The sequence below is a fragment of the Carcharodon carcharias genome, chromosome 19, assembly GCF_017639515.1.
Source record: "Carcharodon carcharias isolate sCarCar2 chromosome 19, sCarCar2.pri, whole genome shotgun sequence".
NCBI classification, from domain to species: Eukaryota; Metazoa; Chordata; class Chondrichthyes; order Lamniformes; family Lamnidae; genus Carcharodon; species Carcharodon carcharias.
The window spans coordinates 22372805-22396083 of NC_054485.1; the positions used below are offsets into that span (position 1 = coordinate 22372805).

Here is a 23279-nt window from a genome sequence, read left to right on the forward strand (position 1 = left end):
GGACAGAAAGAGGCCATTCAGCCCTGCAAGCCTGTTCTGTCATGTGATTAGATCGTGATTGATTTATATCTTAATTCCATCTACCAAGATAAATATTGTGAGTCTACAGGAGAAACAGTGCAGGGAACGCTCACACATAATAGAAAAAGACTCTCAGCAGCAGATTGGAAGACAAATTATTTTATTTAAGGCAAAAGTCTCACACACATCATTGACCGGCTGATATATCATATGTAGACACCTAGCTGCTTACCCTACAAGTCTCTGAGTTATGTTTAACCAATAAAATTGCAAAACCCACTCCCTGAACAAAAATCATTAAATCCTCATATTAAAAATGGGAGGTATCGGCCAGTAAGCTGAGCCTGCCCACCAGTTAACATCACACTAATACAGCCAGCGCAGAGACGGAAATTGCTTCATAAACATTGGTTCAATTAAAATTGTCCTCGGGTTGAAAGGATAGAGCTGCCTCTTTTCACATTATTCAGGCACTGCTTCAGCACCAGGAAGGACAGAAAAAAGGTCTGAGAGACACCAGTCAGTGTATGAATATCTCCCTGAGGGAGAGGGACTGAGAGGCACCAGTCAGTGTATGAATATCTCCCTGAGGGAGAGGGACTGAGAGGCACCAGTCAGTGTACAGATATGTCTGAGAGAATGAGGGATAGAGGGACACCAGTCAGTGTACAGATATCTCTAAGGGAGTGAGGGACTGAGAGACACCAGTCAGTGTACAGATATCTCCCTGAGAGAGAGAGGGGACTGAGAGACACCAGTGTAAAAATATCTCCCTGAGGGAGTGAGGGTTTGAGCACCAGTCCTTGTACAGATATCTCCCTGAGAGAGAGGGGACTGAGAGACACCAGCCAGTGTACAGATATCTCCCTGAGAGTTTGAGAAACTGCAGTTGACAACAACATTTTTCTTGGTGAGCCTTGTGGGGGTGCACAGCTGTGTTTAATATTCCTCGAGGAACCACTGACCCCTTTAGAGTGCCCAGCTTAAATGTCTCCATTGAAAGAATGGATAAGGGAATGTTGTAAGAACTCATCCATTTGTCTATTAATCCAACCAAGAGCAATTTGTAGGCTAGGAGATATTTGACAACAGAAGCTCATCATCACTCAATGATCCCACAATCTTCCTGCTGCACCCGGCAACTGTCTCTCCAATGACCCATGGATTTTGCCTCCATTCCTCTCCTCAGAGTTCCATTCCATGCATTGACTACTCTTTAAAGAACTTCATGACCTTAGGCTCATTTTTTAACATTTGTAGTATATTCTGGATTTTTTATGTTGTTTACAATTTTGTTCAATATGCTTTAACGTTTGGAATTTTATGGTAAATTTAACTGGATTTTGAAATTTGGGTCATGTATGTGTATTGAGTTGATATGGTGACCGATCATTTATAGAGCTGCGCTAGAAAAGTCAAGGGGTCGAATCCCACCAGGGTGCATTGTGAAATGGAATTCAATCAATCATTGAATTGGAACTGGACGCTGACCAATGAAATCTGCTGGATTGTTCTAAGATCCCAGCTAATTCACCTCATGCCCTTGAGGGAGAGGAACCCATCGCCCCTATTCAATCTGATCTGCATGTTGACCAGTTACATGCTACACGGCTGAATCACAATGCTAACAGGGACACTAGGAATGGGCAATAAAAATTGGCTTTGTTAACATCACTCACATCCTAAGACGCAGTGGAATAAAAATATATAGACAGCAAATTTAAAAAAAGGTAGCCAGGTTGTGTTTCCTGCGCGTTTACCCCGATGAGTTTGCTGAGGGGAAGTTACTCCTCATCCTTCGTGTGCAGCACCATGGAGCAGCCATCTTACATTCCCTTTGCTGCTGTATCTGCTGGAGCTTCACTGCAGGTGCTGGTAGCCTTCCTCATGGAAGAATTCTTCCCACTCTTGGATTTCAGTCGTGATTTTGCCAAATCCCTCATTCAAGAATTCCTAAAAATGAAGCAAAGCAAAAACATGGCTGGTGAGGTCCCTTCCGGCAGCTGATCATAAAGAGGAGGGCACCTGCCTGGTAACATTCCTGCTCGGAGACTGATTCTGGCAAAACTGCAAATTACTGCACGTTCAGCACAGGCAACAGCTGATGCATTTAGACTGAGATTTACGGCTTACACTAGGTGATTATTTGATCTCCTGCTCTCATAATACTATTTCCACCATATACAGTAATAGGGAAGATGGTGGCGGAGAGGTAATATTGCTGGACTAGTAACCCAGAGGTTCAGGCTAATGCTCTGGGGACATGAGTTTAAATCTCACAAAGGCAGCCGGTGGATTTGAATTCAATTAATAAATCTGGAATATAAAGCTATCAGTAATGGTGACCATGACAACTACCATCGACTGAAGGGAATCTGCCATCCTTACCTGGTCTGGCTTAGCTTACATGTGACTCCAGATCAGTAGTGGGTAAGGTTTTAGAAATAATGAGTGGGAAAAAGGCACTTGGAGAGGCTTGAACTAATCAAGGAGGGCCAACAAGGATTTGTAAAAGGCAGATTGTACTTGACTAAACGAGTTGAGTTTTTTGATGAAGTAACAGAGAAGGTTGATGAAGGGAATGCAATCAATGTGGAGATCAACAAAGTGCCATACAAAGCTTATTTACAAAACTGTGGCTCATGGAATAGGAGGGTTAGTGTCAGCTGGGATAAAATAGTTGGCTCAAAGTCAGAAAGCAGCAACTCGTGTTTAATAGTTACTTTTCAGGATGTTAAGATAGCAGCGCTCCCCAAGGGTCAGTGCTAGGTCTACTGCATTTTTTGATATATAAATGACTTAGATAAAAGAGTACAGATTAAAATTTCAAAATTTAACAGTGATGCCAAACTTGAAGGAGTGGTAAACAGTGAGGGTGATACTAATCAATAGGAAATAGGCTAGCAGAATGGGCAGAAGGAATTTCATACAGAGAAGTGTGAGCTGATGCATTTTGGCAGGAGAGATAGGCAAGAGGCAATATAGGCTCAATGGCACAGCTCTAAGGAGTGTACAGGGACAGAGGGACTTGGGGTGAATGTGCATAGATTTTTGAAGGTGGCAGGTCAAATTGAGAGAGTGGTTAGCAAAGTATATGGGACCTTGGGCTTCATAACAGTACAAAAGCAGGGAAGCTATGCTGAACCTTTATAGAGCTCTGGTTAGACCACAACCAGAATATTGCATCCAGTTCTAGTCACCCCGCTTGAGGAAGGGTGTGAGGGTCCTTGAGAGGGTGCAGAGGAGAATTATCAGAGTGGTTCCAGTGATGGGGGATTTTAGCTACAATGTTAGGTTGGAGAAGCTGAGGTTGTTCTCCTCGAAGGGAGATTTTACAGAGGTGTGCAAGAATATGTAAGGTTTGGATAAGGCAGATAAGGCAGAACTGTTTCCATTAGCTGACCATACAAGGACTAGTGGACACAGATTTAAGGTTTTGTGCAAGAGATAGAGGGAGGATGTGAGGAACGAGTTTTTTTTTAGGTAGTGAGCTGTAATAACCTAGAAGTCACTGTCCATGAGGGTGTTAGAAGCAGAGATAATCAATGATTTCAAATGGAAATTGGGTGGGCACTTGAAGCAAGAGCGAGGGAGTGGGTTTGACTGGGTTGCTGCACAGTGGAACTGGCACAATGGGCCGAATGGCCTCCTTCTGTGCACTAAATGACTCCATACCCACAGCAACGTGGTTGATTCTTAATTGCCCCCTGAAATAGCCTAGAAAGTCACTTAGTTCAAGGGCAATTAAAGATGTGAACAAATGCCTGCAACATACATTCCATGAAAGATAAAGGGGAAAAAAATCACATTGCATAGCTGAAGGCCATTCAGCCCCTCAAGCTTGTACAACTGTTCAATTAGATCATGGTTGATCTATAACATAACTCCAACTGCATACATTGGTTCCATAATCCTAAATATGCTTAACCAACAAAAATCTATCCAACCTCCATTTTTAAATTTTTAATTGACCCCCTCCCACCCCACCATGCCCACCCCTCCCCCACCCTCCAGCCTCAACAGTTTTTTTTGTGGGCGAGAGTTCCAGATTTCCATTACCTTTTTGTGAAGAAGTGCTTCCTGACATCATTCTGAGTGGTCTCGCTCTAATTTTAAAGTTGTACTGCTTTGTCTTGGACTCCCTTACCCTGATTCTTTTGCCAATCACCTTAAATCTGTGCCAACATTATCAACATTTCAGCTATCTGAAACAGTTTCTCATCATTTGCTCAATCTAAACCCTTCACAATTTTAAGCATCTTTATCAATGTCCTCTTGGCCTTCTCTGCTCCACGGAGAATTACCCCAGCTTCGCTAGTCTGTCCTCATGACTATAATCCTTCATCCCTGGAACTATTCTAGTAAGACTCTGCTGTGCCCTTTCCAAAGCCTTCATGTCCTTCCTAAAGTATGGCGCCCAGAATTGGACACAATACTCCAGCTGCGGCTGAACTAGTGTTTTATGTAGGGTTAGCATAACTTTCTGCTTTTTGTTCTCTGCCATTCTCTAAAGCCCCGGATTTTACACGTTTTATTAATTGTTTTGTTAATCTGTCCCACCACAAAAATGTACTTGGACCATTTAAAAATGTAATTGGACCATTCGGTTTGTATTGTCTCTCCTTATTCTTCCTAACAAAATGGATCGCGTCACACTTTTCTGCATTAAATTTCACCTGCCATGTGTCTGTCCATTTCAGTGGGCTATGTCCTATTCCTCACTGTTTGCTACACTTACTGGTTCCATGCATTCTACAAATTTCAAAATTGTACCCCGTACCCCAGGTCTAAGTCATTAATGTATATCAAAAACAACAGCGGTCCTATTAGTGAACTGTGGGGACTATCACTGAACATCTCCCTCTGATCTGAAAAAGTCATTCACCACAACTTTCTGTTTACTATTGCATAGACAATTTTGTATCTATGCTGCTACTGTCCTTTTATCCCATGGGCTTTAACTTTGCTGACAAGTCTGATATGTAGTACTTTATCAAATTCCTTTTGAATGTCCACATACACCACACCAACTACAATGCCCACATCCACACACTCTGTTACCTCGTCAAATAAAGTCAATCACATTTAATCAAATATGATTTGCCCGTAACAAATCCTTTATTAGCCCACGCTGGAAACTTATCAAGGCCAAAAAAACTAAGCTCAAGTTAAACTCCAAACTAAGCTTCTCAAATTTCTCCCTTCAAATACTGCCCTCTATCTCTAGGCTTTCAAGAAAACCCTGACTGGACTTATTGAAGGTACTGGCCTGGCATCATACTGTGTGTGTGCGCCCATCACTGACCCATGGTCTTGGGTGTCTTGCAGCTGGGCCTCAATCCATGAGCCCCCCACCCTTCACCCAATAGATGGCCACTGCCCTATACATTTCCAAAAAGCGGTCAGACGCAAAAAGCAAAATAGAAGGGATACCATCTGTTTCAGATGAAGTTACATTGTTTTTTTTTATAGTTTGCCATTGTGAGATTTGAACTTTTGATCTTGGGGTTACAAACCCAGTACCATAACCACTTGACTACTTAGGCCAAGCCTAGAAGGGATACCATGGTGCTGACTGGACTCAGCCTGTGTGAATTACAACATGCCCTGTTGCTGACCTCTTCACAATTGAAAGCACATGACAGGGATAAGTGAAATGAGAAAAAAAGGGGAAGGAAACCTGAATGGGGGCATGGTAACAGAGTAGCACTGTTACTAGACTGGTAACCCAGGGACCCAGACTAAAGGTCTAGAGACCTGAGCTCAAATCGCACAATGGCAGCTGGAGAATTTAAATTCAATTAATTAATAAAATCTGGAATAAAATACTAGCCTCATTAATAATGATCATGAAGCTAATAGATTTTTGTAAAAAAAAACTGGTTCAATAATAACCTTAGGAGGAAATCTGCTGTCCTTACCTGGTCTGGCCTACATCTGACACAACGTTAAGAGTCAACTGTTTAGAGTTAACTCCTAACTGCCCTCTGAAATGGCCTAGCAAGCCACTCAGTTGCTCTAGTATGGGAAATTAGGGATGGATAATAAATACCAGCACTGTTCACATCGCAAGAACAAATAGGAAAAAAAAAGAATCCATGGGCATTGCATGCACAAGGAGCTTATTGGACTGAACTGAACGTGTTTCTTCATTCCTCTCAGACAGACTGTGGACACCATTCCCTTCCCCATTGGTCTGCTGAGTGAAGCATTAGACAGGCTGAAAGGTCAGAGCCTATGGCTGAGTTACCCAATCTAAGCAAGGCAGGGTCCCAGCTTCTCTACTCTTAAACAGGAGGGAGGAGATATCAGGTGGGGGTAAGTTTGGGGGAGGGATGGATGTTGGAAGCTCCTGCTCCTGATTACTATCCAGTTTTTACATCCCTGCTGAAATGTTTCTCTCTGTGCAGGCATTGCAAGGAGCTCAGGACTGGGCTTGAGACTGATGCAACCATGGTTGGAATATCCTGCTGCCATATAAAGCAGAGCTTCAACTTTCAGGGTGGGAATGTAAAATGAATACTAGTGGATCAGCAGCCTGTTTTACATCTCCCCTGGCTGTCCTCCAGACCTCCACCTCTCGGTAACCTTAAGCTCATCCAAAAAGCTATTGCAGTCTCATGACTCATCAAGTCCCAATCACGCACCCTGCTGTGCTCACTGATCCCACTGTCCAGCAATGCCTCAACTTTACAACCCTCACCCTTGTTTTCCAGTCCCTCACTAGCCTTGTCCCTCCCTGCCTCTGTACCTTCCTCCAGTCCCACAAGCCTCTGAGATATCTTCATTCCTTCAATTTTGGCCCCTTGCACATCCTCAGTTTCCTTTGCTACACTATTGGTGGCCGTGCTTTCAACTGCCTAAGCCCCAAGCTCTGGATTTCTCTCCCTAAACCTTCCTGCCTCTCTACCCTTTCCCCCCTCTTTTACAACCCTCCTAAAAAACCTATTTCTTTGACCAAGTTTTTAGAAACCTGTCTGAATGTCTCCTTATGTGGCTTGGTGCCAAATTTTTTGTCATAAGCATTCCTGTGAAGCACCTTGGAATATTAAATATTAAGGTGCTATATAAATGCAAGTAGTTGTGGCAAGCTCCACTCATAAAGACTAGCGAGCCACTAGAGTGATGTTAGTGACTTTAGGAATTCTATCCCAAGAAGGATCATTGCCTTTGGAGGGGGAAAAGAAAGGATGGAGAACTGGAACACAGAGAAGGCCTCGGCTCCAAGCTTGGGATGTGGATGTTGCTGTGCCCAGTAAAGGCATGTCATATTATGAACTTGCAGTCAATACTTTAAAAAAATTGGACATAAACAAGCTGTTGAGATGGCTTCCAAAAAAACCATGTGACTTTTGGCATTTGGACAATGGACAGTATCAAGTCTTCAGCGAATACCTAATTAAATATGGACATAGGTGATGGTACCTCACAGCCATCTGTGCAATTCACACACCTCATTGTTAAAGGATGGGCCAACACTAAAGTCTATAGAGTTTCCAGACTGCTGGCCTCCATGTTTCTTACTGGACAAAAGGGAAGATCAAAACCCACTGGCCAGTATCTACTTCCTATTGCATCATGATGGCCTCTCCCATCCACATTCGACTGGGTGAGCCTCAGAAGTGTTAACCCAACAGCCATGTGATCGAAGCTGGTTTCAGGGGCTGCACTCTTATTACCCCAGGACCCAGCAGAACCATTAGAACCATCAGTCATCACCTAGTCTGAAAAGCAGGCTCTGAAACTAGCTGCTACTCCAAGCAGCCAAAGTACTTAACCTGTTCCAGTTTCAAAGTTCATTTGAGAGTGGACCTCCTAGGTATTTGACTACAAGAAACCTCACAGCCTGCTGTGAGCTCTTTGCTTGACAAGGTCCTCACTTCAACTTTATATCATCAAATCCTTTCAGGAAACCACAGGCCTGCCATGTGGGAGACTGGAAATCATAAATCAGAGAACATATTAACTGTAATCTGTAAAAGTGTGCTATCTTTATCCCTACCCAATCTCCTTGTGTGTGTGTGTGTGTGTGTGTGTGTGTGTGTGTGCATGTGTGTGCATGAGATCAAGCGTGTGACATTGCATTAATTCAGGGTAAGTGTGTGAGAATAAATAACCTTCGTTATTTAAAACTCACAAAGGCTTGCTGCTGGATTACTTAATTGAAATACACTTCAAGGGTAAGAAAAGGCACATCTTCTACCATGCAAAACATACTAATCACGGGCAGTAAGAGAGCAGATACATTCTGTTTGTGACACTGTTCGGCGGCTACAACCTGTGTATGTCTTTCTCCTAGGTCTAAGTCAAAATTGCTTATACATCTATTCCCTCCCATCATCACCATATTCCTTCTCAAAATTAGCAGCATAGGGTCTGTCAGGAATGCGAGCCAGCAGGTCCCAGATTTGATCCCTGATCCAGACAGTACGAGCAAGTTGGCACCAGAATTCCAAACTCGTTGACATTCATTGGGATACTCATATTCAGTGGGTATGGGTGACATGTCCACATCATGTGTATTCTGGGAGCCCCTAAGATAGCCCACAATATAAAGCTAACCCACCTTTTGGCTGGGATGAGGATGGTCACAGCCATGGAAGAAGTGTTTACACTGGGATCTATCAGACTGGTAATCAACCTGAGAATCCATCCACTATTTTGCACTGTCTCCCAAAGATAAGGGGATGAAGATACAAACAAAACCAGCAATCTTGGTAGATCCTTTATCCAGATTTGTCACTGGGGAAAAGGGCTTGCATTTATATAGTGCCTTTCACATTCTCACATCATCCCAAAGCATTTCTCAGCTTTTTGAAGTGTTATCACTGTTGTAATGCAGGAAATGTGGCAGCTAATTTGCGCACAGCAAGCTCCCACAAATGTGATAATAGGCAGATAATCTGTTTTAGTGGTGTTAACTGAAGGATAAATATTGGCCTGGACACTGGGGAGAGCTCCCCTGATCTTCTTTGAAATAGTGAGATTGGATCTTTTGCATTCACCCAAGGGGTATCAGTTTAACATCTCATCTGAAAGACTGCACCTTGAACAGTGCAGTACTCCTTCAGTACTGCACTGGACTGTTGGCCCAGATTTGTGTGCTCTGAAATGTAAGGTGGGTTGTGGCAGTCAGGATCAATGTGGTTCCATGCCAGTACTGACAGTTTGGGATCACCCATTGCACAAAATGCCACAAGGGCTTTGGTCCCATGCCATCACATAGTTTACAGAGGTGAGAGGAGAAAATCATATGGGAATGTTTCCTAAAATATATCAACAGCTAGTTTGTGGATTTGCTCTGGTAATATCCTTCAGTTTGAAAGAGGTTAAACTCATGTCATCACCATTGTATTTACAGCTATGACACTGCCACTGACAGCACAAGCCAGCAGTCATCATCCAAACTCCCCTTCGAGACCCTCTGAAGGAGCTAGTGAAACGAGTGGTGTATAGTGCCACCTGCCGGTATCCCTACACTCACATACACTCACATCACTTATACAGGCAATTAGTACAAGGAGCTGGGGACAAAGGAAACTGATGGCAGCACTATGTGTGTCGCTCTGTGTCACCCTGTGCTTGCGTGTCCCTCCCAGCATATTTAAGTCTCTGTGTCCTTGTGTGTTTCTCTGTCTGTAGACACTATACGTGTGGACCAGTACGTTTCTCTCATTCGCTCTGTCTGTTTGTGTTTCTTTCTCTCCGTGTATTTCTGTGTTTGTGCCCCTGTTTGTTGTTAATGGTGCATCTGTTGTGTGATCCTGGTTGTATGTGTGCGTTTCTCAGCCTGTGTCTATGACTGTGCATTTGTCCGTTTACACTTTCTAGTTTTAAGTCGTGCATTCTGTTCACACAAGACTCTCTCCATAACTTCCCATATCCACCTCTTGTTGACATCTGTCAAATCACTGACCAAAATATTTTGACTTTTCATATTCCTCCTCAGATTCCCTGGCACAAGGTCACTCCACAGGAAGACATTTCAGCATGCTTCATGAAACGCTCATGTTGAGACAGATGTTGTGCAAATAACAACAAGAATTTGCATTTATATAGCACCTTTAAGATGGGAAAATGTCCCATTGTGCTTCACAGGAATGCTATTGGTCAAAAGCTGCATTAGGACAAGTAAGCAAAAGCTTGGTCAAGGAAGTAAGATTTAAGAAGCATCCTAAAGGAGGAAGGAGAGACAGAGAGACTGAGAAGGAATTTAGGGAGGAAATTAAGAGTTTGGGGCCTAGGCAGCTGAGGGAAGAATGGTGGAGTGTAGTAAATAATTTGATGAGCCAAAAGGTCAGAATTGGAGGAGCGCAGAGATCTCAGAGGATTGTAGTGCTGGAGGAGATTACAGAGATAGGGAGAGGCCATGGAGTGATTCGAACACAAGGATGGGAATTCTAAAATGGAGGCACTGCCAGACAGGGACCAATGTGGCCAAGGAGAAGAAGGGTGATGGGTGAGTGGGACTTGGTTCTGAGTTCATAAGAGATGATATATCCTCATCCCATCCCCCACCCTTAACTCTCCCGATTCACAGTTGCCCTTGTCTGACGTCAAGTGGTGGTTGATGAAAAAGTCAAAGAGTCATTGGGGTCTACAGCACAGAAAAAGGCCCTTCAGCCTATCCAGTCTGTGCTGGTCAAACAAGTACTTAACTATTCTAATCCCATTTTCCAGCACTAGGCCCATAGCCTTGTATGCCATGGCATCGCAAGTGCACATCCAAATACTTTTTATATGTGATAAGGGTTTCTGCGTCTACCACCCTTTCAGGCAGCGAGTTCCAGATTCCCACCACCCGCTGGGTGAAAAAATTCTTCCTCACATCTCCTCTAAATCTTCTGCCCCATACCTTAAATCTATGCCCCCTGGTTATTGATCCCTCCACCAAGGGGAAAAGTTCCTTCCTGTCTACCCTATCTACGCCCCTCATAATTTTATATACCTCAATCTTGTCCCCTGTCAATCTCCTCTGCTCCAGGTAAAATAACCCCAGTCTATCTAATCTCTACTCATAACTAAAACTCTCCAGCCCAGGCAACATCCTGGTAAATCTCCTCTGCACTCTCTCCAGTGCAATCACATCTTTCCTATAATGCAGATTCCAAACCTACATGCAGTACTCTAGCTGTGGCTTAACCAGCGTTTTATACAGTTCCAGCATAACCTCCCCTGCTCTTATATTCTATGCCTCGGCTAATAAAGGCAAGTATCTCATATGCCTTCTTAACCATCTCTACCTGTCCCGCTATCTTAAGGGGCCAGTGGACATGCACACCAAGGTCCCTCTGATCCTCGGTACTTCCCAGGGTCCTACCATTCATCGTGTATTCCCGTGCCTTGTTTGTCCTTCCCAGGTGCATCACCTCACACTTATCTGGATTAAATTCCATTTGCCACTGATCAGCCCATCTGACCAGCCCATCTATATCCTCCTGTAATCTAAGGCTATCCTCCTCATTATTTACCACCCCACCAATTTTCGTGTCATCCACAAACTTACTGATCAACCCTCCTGTATTCAAGTCTAAATCATTTATATATACCACAAACAGCAAGGGACCCAACACCGATTCCTGTGGAACCCCACTGGACACAGGCATCCAGTCACAAAAACACCCCTCGACCATCACCCTCTGCTTCTTGCCACTCAGCCAATTCTGGATCCAATTTGACAAATTGCCTTGGATCCCAATGAGAAGCAGACCTGCCGCTGATCTCCAAGGTATCGCACGATGGACAGAGTTGCCGTCGTTGACATGCACGGTGCACTCATTGTATCCACACTCTCCTCAGAGAAACCCCTGCAGCCAAAGCACAGAGGGTGCCGACTGTTATTCGGAAGCTCTCATATTCCTGGCCACAGCTCCACTGACCTTCTGATTCTACTTAAAAGGGCAGAAAGGGGGCAAAATCGGAAAAGGGGGACGGGGACCTGCAGTGGTTTAAACCGCAGCTTCCCTATTCAGAGACTAGTCGTGATGTCAGACTCATTTGAGTGTAATTACTGTCCTCTAGGAAGACAGGAGGGAAGGGGAAGGAATAAAAAAAGAGCAATTTGTTCTAATTAAATCTCATCACAGGGCTGACGGCCGTGATTGCTGAATGCAGCAACTCCAGTCAAGCAAACAACAAGCTGCCTGCTGCTAAAACTGCTCCTGCTATTGTCACCCAGGGTTCCCCTGCTTTGCTCCCTTTCATTACACAACAATAGAAATTAACTGGGACTAAGTGTCTCAATGGCAATTGCACCAATTTCTGCCACCAACTGATGTCCTTTTGTGTGCCAAAGATGCTGCCCCCTTCCATCAGGTACCAGGGTATAGACCAGAGCTATACATTATGCACTCCCTGGTTCCACACAATGCTACTTAATGACCTCCTCCCTACCTACCAAATACCACACCCCCCCAGGCTCCTCTCTCTATATTGGATTGGTTAGCTGACGATCAGCTCTCTAGCAAGACAGACCCAAAACTATTGTAGTGAAGGAGCCACTGAGAACCGGGAGGTGGGGGCTGTGTTGGGGTGGAATGGGTGGGGTGGTAGTGAGCAAATGGGAGAAAAGTGAAATGCAAAGGGAAAAAGGGTCTGAGAGGGAGCAGACAAGGACAGAGGAAGGAGAGAGAGTCGGGGGGGAGAGAGAGAGAGAGAAGATGGGGAGAGAGGAAGGGGAGAAAGAGAAAGAGAGAGGGAAGGGGTGAGAAATGCAGGGGGGGAGCACGTGGGAGAAGGACAGAGGGAGGAGAATGAGGAATGAGAGGGAGGGAGGTGAAAGGGTGGGAGACAGGAGGGGATAGTGAGTAGAGAAGGAGTGAGAAAGAGTGTGAGGAATGAGCAACCGCTTTTCTAGGAGTTGGCGGGTGCATTTTGGTACTGATGAGGATAGTTTGTGAAAAACGCAGGGGCAAGGCAAGTGAGGGTGGAAAGACAGAGATAAAAGAAAAATAGAGAGAAGAGAAAAGAGAGTGAGAAAGGTGAAGGGGAGAGAGGGAGGAGCAGGAAACAGAGGGCAAAGAAAGAGAGAGAAGAAAGAGGTGGTGAAAGAAGATGGGAGAAAGAAATAAACAAAGAGATAGGGCAGAGAGAGAGATGTGGACAGAATGGAGAGAGAGAGGAAGAGAGAGGAAAAGGAAGGACTGGACGGAAGGGAATGGAGAAGTAAAGAAAGAGGGAAGAAAAGGAGGGATAAGAGAAATCGAGGTAGTGGGCAGAGCGGGAGAGGGCAAAATTAATGAGTTCACATGTCAGAATGATGCTGCTGCTATAGCTTCCCAACAGTGCAGTGGGCCTGAGCAATGACTAGCGCTGGACTGAATGAGACAGAGAGAGAAGGTCATAGGTTCAATTCCTGGTCTGTGCTGATCTTAGCTGGGTCGGTGAGGGCCGGAGATTGAGTGCTAGTCCCACATGTGATCACCAATGCTTGGATCGGCCCAGATTGTCCACAGGCTTCCTGCCTAGATGACAACATGTGCCTTGCACTGCCATGGGAGACAGGAAGTCAAGACACCAGCACCTTTGCACAGATTGGGGTAGGTGTTGACTTTCTGCAATGAGACAGAAAAGAGAGAGGTGGCTGAGAGAAAACTTGTATTTATACAGCACCTTACATGACCTCAAGAAATCCTAATGCACTTCATCCAAATGATGGCATCTCCAGCAGTACAGCACTCCCTCAGTACTGCATTGAACTGTCAGCCTAGATTTTGTATTCTAGTCTCTGGAGTGGGACTTGAACTCACAACCTTCACAGTCACTAAAGGAAACAGAAGAGAGCAAAGAGGAAAGTGCACAGGCTTCAAGGGGTAATACAGTGTTGGCTTCATCATTGAGCTCTGTGATTTAGATCTGCATCATCTGTAGCCAGGAGTATTCCGCGCAAATTAAAGCCTCCGGTCACACTCAATGCTGCAAAGTAACTGAGTTGCTCTGGCATTTTCACCATCACCTTTCAGGGCAGGCAATTACCATTTGACATCAAGCAATAAAAACATGGCAAAGTATTGAAAATAACCATGGCTTCAACCAGAGCGATGAGAGGCCCAGGATAGATAACAAGGTTAAAACTGCAACAGATTCCATACAAACAGATCCCAGGCCCAAATTAAGCATTTTACTGGAGGGGCAAACCTTCCTATTTGATCCCACTGTACAGAATTTCTATAGACCAATCCCTTCTCGTCTGAAATAAAAACAGAAAGTGTTGGAAAAACTCAACAGATCAAGCAGCATCTGTGGAGTGAGGAACAAGGTCAGTGTTTCAGGTCTGTGACCCTTCATCAGAAGAATTCCCATTTCAATCCCAGTGTACAGGATCAGGATGAATTCCCTTCCCATTCAATCCCATTACACAGAATTCCAATGAGTCAAACTCCTGCAACTATCTATAAACACAGAGGCACAAGGTAGTCCAATGATATGTTACATGATATTGTACTAGTGAGATTGAATGGTCTTCTTCCCAGTTGCCTCCACCTCTGTAAGTGTGAGATATTTGACTGGGTCAAGATCCTGGAACTCCCTTCCTAACAGCACTGTGGGTGTGCCTACACCACATGGACTACAGCAGCTCAAGAAGGCAGCTCACCACCTTCTCAAGGGCAATTAGGGACAGGCAATAAATGCTGGCCCAGCTAGCGAAGCCCACATCCCGTGATTGAATAAAAAAATACTTCCCCAGGATCTGGCACCCACGATGTTCTCGCTTTTCAAATGTAAACCCGGACAGTGTGTATCAGCTGCCTATTTTACAATGAAGTACATCACAGTCAAGCATCAAATAGGACATAAGAAATAGGAGCTGCAGTACATCATTCAGCCCCTCGAGCCTGGTCACCATTCAACAAGATTGTGGCTGATCTTCTCCCTCATCTCCAGCTGCCTGCGCTACCCACATATCCACTAATGCCCTAAAGGCCCAAAAATCTATCAACCTTTGTCTTGAAAATGCTTGAATATTGTGTCCTCATCAGTTGACCACATACATTGACACATGGGCCTGAATTCCACTGGCATCCAGGTGCGGAGGGGCTAGTAAAATAGCAGGGGACCAGGGCGGGACAATTCCCTGATGCAGTCCTGCCTCTGGGGAAGTTATCCAGCGGTGGGCAGGAGGCAGGCCAGGTAGGAGATTGGCTGCCTGCTCCATAGGTACAGGAAACTGGCAATTTGGCAGTGGTGGGCACACCCCGACCACCAAACCACACCCCCCCCACCCCCCCCCCAACGCCCCCACACACACACCAGCTAAATGGAGGCAGCCTCCCTGCAGCAGCTTGGTGGACTATCAGAGCCAGAGACTCCATCGCCCAAAGCGGAGGCCAAAGAGCAGGAAAAGCAGCCTCCAAGGTACCCATCAGCCTCCTGGAGGGGTTTCCCTTCTGATCGGGCAGGGCCCTTTTCTCCTGAACATCCTGAATTTATTATATATTATATGATTATTATATTCATTATTTCTACTTAACTGCCTCAGCAGGGCCTAACATTCCCAGTGGCACTATTGATTGGGCCAACAGCACCCGAAGCCCGCCCACTGTTTCTTAATTGGACAACGGACCTATTAGGAGGCCGCCTTCAGTAAAATTGCCAAGCCTTTCCTGGTGCCAGCCTGTGGGCATGAGACTCGCATTTGGTCCCAATGTTGAGGTCCTGAAGCCCATGGTAAAATCCAGCCGACAGACAGCCCAGCAGGGAGAACTGGACAGTAATCGGTGCAGGAACCTGGCAGACCTTTTCCATGCACAGCACAGGGGGCACTGGGGCCACTGTAACACACCATCCTACTGCCCCAGGAGGGGTCAGCACTGAGCAGGGAGTCTTGGCGCACCAAGGGACGGACTAGTGATCTGACGCTGCTCAGAAACCCTGAGCTCAGCTTTTATTCTCACCCAGTGGTTCCACTGCATTGCTGCATCTTGACCACTCACAGCTACAAATTCTTGCATTTGCCTCATGCTCTTGACATAGTAAAAACACCCTAAGTTGCTTCAAACAAAATCAAACAAGATCATCAAACAAAATTTGACACTAAGCCACAGAAAGAGATATTAGAACAGGCACAAAGCCTTCGTCAAAGAGTAGGTTTTAAGGAGTATCTTAAAGTTGGAGAGGGAGGTAATGAGGCAGAGAGGTCCAAGCAGAGAATTTCAGAGCTCTGCCATAAGCAGCTGAAAGAACAGCCACCGACAGTGGAGCAATTAAAAGCAGAGATCCACAAGGGGCCAGATTTGGAGGTGTACAGAGATCTCAGAGGGTTGTGGACTAGTGGTAGGTTACAGAAAGAGGAAGGGGTGAGGCCACGGAGAGATCTGAACACAAGAAGGAGAATTACAAAATCAAAATTGGGTGTCAATATCGGTCAGCGAGCACCGAGGGCGATGTGTGGTGTGAGTTAGGATAGGAGCAGCAGAGCTTGCAGTGAGCTCAATTTTACAAAGATGCATTAAGGAAGGAGGCCAGCTGGAGGGCACTGGAATAGCTGGGTTTAAAGGTAACAGCAGCATGATTGGAGGGTTTCAGCAGCAGCTGGGCTAAGGCAGAGGCACAAGCAATGCTGCAGAGGCAGAAGTACGTGGCCTTAGTGATAGAGAGGATATGGGGTTGGAAGCTCAGCTTAGGGTCAAATTGGACCCACGGTGGGAGACAATACCTGCTAGGACTGCATATTTTATGGGGAGCACTGGGACAGCTAATAAAGGAATGGAAACCTCCGTCTGATCAACGCCCCTTGCTCTCAGGATATTTATTGCCGAGGCTCCCTTTTTCTCCCCCACATTCAATCAAGTCCCAAATTAAATGATAATGAAATCTCTCAGAAAGCGCAAAGCCCAGAATCAGTCTGCTATTAGTGCACCTGGATCATGGAGTAACAAGCAGCTCCGGAATAACACTGTTAAAACAGCTTCACTGAAAGCAACAGCTGTACTTGGACAATACCAGTAATTACTATACTGCAGGGCCGGCTGTAATTACAGAGTTGATTAAAGCCTACAAGTCACATAACTACAAGGATGGTAGCTCTTAAAGGGATGTTAACACCCACCCACGCACCACCTCTCTCACACACATACAACATACACCCTCCCCCATACCACAATAACAATAACCTATCTTTCGGATAAAGGATAAGGGTTGAGAGATCAACATTATTCAGGGCAGCGGAAAGATCTCCTTTACTCTTCTTCAGAATAGTGGCCACGGGGGATCCTTTGCGTTCACCTGAAAGGTTGGATGGGGCATCAGCTTAATGTCCCACCTGAAAGATGGCACCTCCAGCAGTGCAGCATTGGGAGAGCCAGTTTGGATTATGCACTCAAGCCTCTGGTGCAGGACTGCGAACCCACAACGTTCTATCTCAGCAGTAAGAGTGTGACCACCGAGCCAAGGCTGACACCAGTAAAGCAAGCATCCAACACAGAACAGGCATTCGTTCACAAGGTGAGCCTCAATCAAATTAATGTCTGTGCTAACACAGGTACAAAAAAGATATTCCTTGACAGCGAGGAGGGGCCATCTTTATCACCAAGGAGAAAAGTCCAAAGGGCAGGGAATTGTTGGAGATTTGACGGGTTCTGGATTCTTCCGTAGTTTCAGTGGGGTGCCTATGGCTCCAAGCCACTCAATGATAATATTATATCCTTTACAAATCTCCCCTTTGCGCTGACAAGAAGCTGGTCCACAAACACCAGCTCCTGACTCCGCTGCCCCACACAGGGCTAGGATGTGTGGGCTTTTGCCTGGAATATTCAGATTTGCAGTTGGAATATGGGAGCAGGAATCCATCCAGGAATTTGTAAGGTATATTTTTAAATACAGACTTATTGGTGTCAGCTGTGGCTAAGTGGGTACCGGCTACTCTTCTGAGTCAAAAGGCTGGTGCTTCAAATCCCACATCGGAAAGCTGAGCAAAAGATTTAGACTTTCACACCTAATGCAGTATTGAGGGAGTGCTGCACTCTCAGATGTGCCGTCTTTTAGATGAGATGGTAAACCAAGACCCTGTCTGTCCTCTCTGATAGAGGTAAAAGTTCCCAAGACACCATTTTAAAGAGAAGCATGGGAGTTCCCCCCAGTGCCCTTGGCCAATAGTTATTCCTCAACCAACATCACTATAACAGATTATCTAGTCATTATCACATTGCTATCTCTGGGAGCTTGCTGTGTGTGAGCCTTGTTCTTACATTACAACAATGACTACTTTATTAAGTATTTCATTGGCTGTGAAACATTTTGGGACTTTCTGAGTGTGAAAGATGCTGCATGAATACGAGTTCTTTCAATGAAGAAAGACGATTGACTGCCAGCAGGTTATCTGAATTAGGAGTTGGAGGGGAGAACAAAATCACAATCATCGCCAATGAATGCACCTTCCAGCAGGACCCCTGCTGGTTAACACAGAAATTGCACCGCAGCCTTAGCAATGAGAACCTTCACTTCAGATCTGCAGGTGACTAGGTATCAACCATACCCAACTAATGTGGTACCCATTCCTCTGCAGTGAAGCAGTGCAGTGAATGTCAAAAATAGTGGCCCGCATCCTCCGTTCAATTGCCCCTTACCTTCCCAAACCCCTACCCTTTACCTCACATATTTCCCTAATCTCTTTACACTTCACTAGATCCCCGCAAACACAGGCTGAACTTATTAACTAAATCTGAAAAGCCAGCTAGCAAATAAATTAAATGACGTATGACCTCAGCCCCATGCGACATATTTCATTTCTTGCTCACGATTGACAGCACTGCCTGCTAGTTTGTCCTTGCTTGTAACATGACAGAAAGGAGATGGCAGGAGGGGTGGCTGCAAGGTGGGTACTGGGAGGAGGTTGCTGTCAGTGGTGGGGGAGAGCTGTAATAATTAAAGTCATTTACCAGCCCAGGACATAGGTACAAAGAGCTGCCAGGGTTTTTTTACACTGCCTTTTCAGAAAAATCAGAACAATGACAACTCAAGGTCGGAGTTCCAAAAATGTGAAAAGGAGCCTGGAATGTAAATTTGAAATAAAAATCATTCATTAGGGCAATGGGTAAGAGAACAAAGTTGGGTGCCACTGTCTATTGCGCACTGCTCTGAAGGTTCAAAGGATCTAATCCAATGATAGTTTATAAGAATGTCTCTGATGATTCTTGTGACTCACCCCACATCAACCATGAGAGGGTGGGAGTGTCGGGTGATTATATTCATCACTGCCTGCAATTCTCAAAACTGCCCTACATCCCAGTGAGTATCCTTCAGTCTTTTCTCTAAATTCCCTTTCTCTGCTCCATCACTGATGGTAACCACCTTGGACTTGCTTTCTGGGGCTCACTCCTGCCCTTTAAAATTCCTCCTCAAAGCTGCTCCCTTCAATGATGCGTTAGGTCATCACTCCCAACTCACCAACATGGCTCAATGCTGACTCAGAAGAAATAGGAGCAGAAGTAAACCATTCAGATCTTCAGTTCTGCTTGTCCTGATCTGTCAAGGAATTTGAGATATTTAGTCTGTTACGAATGTGAGGTGCTGTTAACAGATGATCTTTGCCTATCAGCACATCAAAGACAATGGATCTTCCCACTCAATCCAAAAGCCTAAAGCAAAACACAAGACTACAGATTGATGAGTCCTGATTCCACATAAGAAGATAAGAAATAGGAGCAGGAGTCGGCCATACAGCATCTCAAGCCTGCTCCACTATTCAATAAAAGATCATGGCTGATCGTCTACCTCAACTCCCTCTTCCCACCCTATCCCCACATCTCTTAATTCCAAAGATCTATCAGTCTCATTCTTGAATATACTCAAAGTCTGAGCATCCACTAAGGTAGAGAGTTCCAAAGACTCACAATCCTTTGTGTGAAGAAATTTCACTTAATCTCAGTCCTAAATGCTATTCTGGGGGTAACCACTGATCAGAAACTGAACTGCACTGGGCATATTAATACTGTGGCTACAAGAGCAGTTTAGAGGCTAGGAATCGTGCGATGAGTAACTCACCACCTGACTCCCCAAAGCCTGGCCACCACCTACAAAGCACAAGTCAGGTAAGTGATGGAATACTCTACACTTACCTGGTTGAGTGCAGCTCCAACAACACTCAAGAAGCCCAACACCGTCCAGAACAAAGCAGCCTGCTTCAATGGCACCCCATGCACAAACATTCACTCTTTCCACCACTGTTGCACAGTGGGCATTAGTGCATATAATCTACAAGGAGCACTGCAAGAATTCATCAAACCTCCTTTGACAGCACCTTCCAAACCCACAATCACTACCATCTAGAAGGACAAGGCCACCACCTGGAAGTTCCATTCCAAGCCACTCACTATCCTGACTTTGAAATATATCACCATTCCTTCACTGTCACTGGAATTCCCTCCCTAACAGCACTGTGGTTGTACCTACACCACATGGACTGCAGCGGTTCAAGAAGGCAGCTCACTCATCACTACCTTCTCAAGGGCAATTAGGGATGGACAATAAATGCTGGCTTAGCCAGTGGTGCTTACACCCCATGAATGAATTTTTAAAAACCCATATCTTGAAACTGTGACCCTAGTTCTAGATTCTCTAGCCAGCAGAAACAAATGTGCCTATACTAGCACAGTAGCAACCTGGATGTCCAATAACAGATTTTAGATGGGCCCCCATTTTAAGTGTGCTTTTTATACCAGAACTGAGAAGTGATAACCATCAGGAAGGATGGAACAGGCTCGGACTCTTTTCTCTAGAAAAGAGAAGGCAGAGGGGTGATCTGTTAGCGACCTTAAAAATTATGAGGGGTTTTGAATATGTTTCCATTTGTGCAGGAGTCCAAAACTAGGACTAAGTATAAGGTAGTAACTAATAAATCCAATAGGAAGTTCAGGAAAAACTTCCTTACTCAAGTATGTGCTAGAATGTGGAACTTGCTACCCAGATAAGTGATTCAGGCAAATAGCATAGATGCAGTTAAGGGGAAGTTAGATAAGAACATGAAGGAACAAGGAAGAGGAGGTTATATTGATAAGGTGATGAATAGGGGTGGGGGGGAGGCTCACGTGGAGCATGAACTCCAGTTTGGAACATTTTGGGCTGAAAGGCCTCTTCCTGTGTATTCTATGTAATTCTATGTAAGTCTCTAAGGTCATCTCATCAGCACAGCTTCAGGTGTAGATTTGGACAGATGTAGGGGTATGTCAGAAGGGAGTGGAAAGTTGTGTTTACATTAAATTTAAAGGGATGGGGAAGGGAAACACTTGCAATTTGGTGACTAAAGTTCTGAAAGCTTTAGCAGAGCACTAGAAGGAACTCAACCCCTGACCAGGTTAGAATTTCTCCAAACCTCACCATCTCTTTCTCTCTCTCCTCTTATAAGACACTCTTTAAACCTTACTCTTTGGCCATGCTCTTGGACACCTGCCCTAATAACTATTTATGGGTCTTGGTGTTAAATTTTGTTTGATGATACACCTGTGAAACACCTTGAGAAATTGTACTGCATTAAAGTTGAGATAATAAGCAACTTGTTACTGTTTTTACCCAAGATAACTTTTACCTTCTTTACTGCTTTGTTTGATTCTTAGATTGATGAACAACCAAGGTGAAGGATAGGACCATATTGCAGTATTACCTTACAGTACTTGTCATTACCATGTATATTGCAGTATTCTATTACATTACTTGTCATTTCACTGTATATTGCAGTATGAGAGTGCAGTACTTTTCATTACCATGTATATTGCAAAATTATATTACAGTATTTGGTATTTCAATGTATATTGCAGTATGATATTACAGTACATGCCATTACCATATGTATTGCATGATAATATATATTGCAGCATTAGAGTGCAATATTTAGCAATGTCATGTAAACTGCAATATTGTATTACATACTATATTGTGTAATTGTACATGGCATTGCCATGTATACTGCAATATTGTACTAGAATACTTGGCACTACCTTGTATATTGCAGTATTATGTTATAGTATTTGGCATTTTTTTAATTCTTTCATGGGGTGTGGGCGTCGCTGGCAAGGTCAGCGTTTGTTGCCCATCCCTAATTGCCCGTGAACTGAGTGGCTTGTGCAGAGGGTTGTAAAGAAATGGAGCACACTCGTTGAAAGGGCAGTGGAATAAGGTTCCATAGGAACTTTCAGAAAGCAATTGGACATGTACGTGAAGAGAACTAATTATGAGGTTATGAGAACAAAGCTGAGGTGGGGCATTAAATTGGAGAATTCTTTCAAAGAGTTGGCACAAGCACATCAGGTCAAATGGCCTCCTTCTGTACTGTATGATTCTATGATTCTACCTTGTATACTGCAGTATTATATTATAGTACTTAGCATTACCTTGTAGTTTGCAGTAATATATTACAGCACATGGCATTGCTATGTAAACTACAGTATCATATTACAGTACTAGGCATTGTCATGTATATTGCAGTTTTATATTACATTACTTACAGTACTTGTATATTGCAGTCGTATATTACAGTGATAAGTGGCAGAAGTGGTTTTGTTTCGTATATTACAGTACCAGGCACTGCCATGCAATTTTTTTATTCATTCATGAGATATCCAATCATTATTAGAGAATCACTTGCAATGGCTTCTCTTCCTGCCCCCTGCATCATTACCTCTGGTGTCCCGCAAGGATCAATCCTTGCCCCCCCTTCTATTTCTCAGCTCTATGCTGCCCCTTGGCCATATCGTTTGAAAGCACAGCATTAATTTTCACATGTACCCTGCACGCAGCTCTACCTCACCACTGCCCCTTTCAACTCCTCCAGTGTTGCTAAATTGTCAGACTGCTTAACTGACATCCAGGACTGGATGAGCAGAAATTTCCTCCAACTAAATATTGTGAAGACTGAAGCTATTGTTTTCAGTCCCCACTCCAAACTCCTTCCTTATTCTGACTCTACCCTTCTCCCCGCCAACTGTCTAAAATTAAAACAGTATATTCACAACAGAGTCACGTTTGATCCCGAGATGAGCTTCTGGCCTCAAGATCACCTATTTCCACCTCTATAACATCGCCAAGCTTCATTCCTGTCTCAAAAACAGAATTACCTGGAAAAACTCAGCAGGTCTGGCAGCATCGGCGGAGAAGAAAAGAGTTGACGTTTCGAGTCCTCATGACCCTTCGACAGAACTTGAGTTCGAGTCCAAGAAAGAGTTGAATTATAAGCTGGTTTAAGGTGTGTGTGTGGGGGGGCAGAGAGATAGAGAGACAGAAAGGTGGGGTGGGGGGGTGTGGATGTAAGGACAAACAAGCAGTGATAG

The 23279-nt window shown here is 44.5% G+C and overlaps 1 long non-coding RNA gene across 1 annotated transcript in view; it reads right to left on the reverse strand.

The window, feature by feature from the left end:
• Positions 1 to 800: 800 nt before the first annotated feature.
• The window catches only part of LOC121291706, a 170255-nt gene continuing 147776 nt past the window's right edge, over positions 801 to 23279 (reverse strand). Inside the window, exon 4 of the long non-coding RNA XR_005946053.1 lies at positions 801 to 1974. This is a non-coding gene — a long non-coding RNA (uncharacterized LOC121291706). The remainder of the gene's footprint in view (positions 1975 to 23279) is intronic.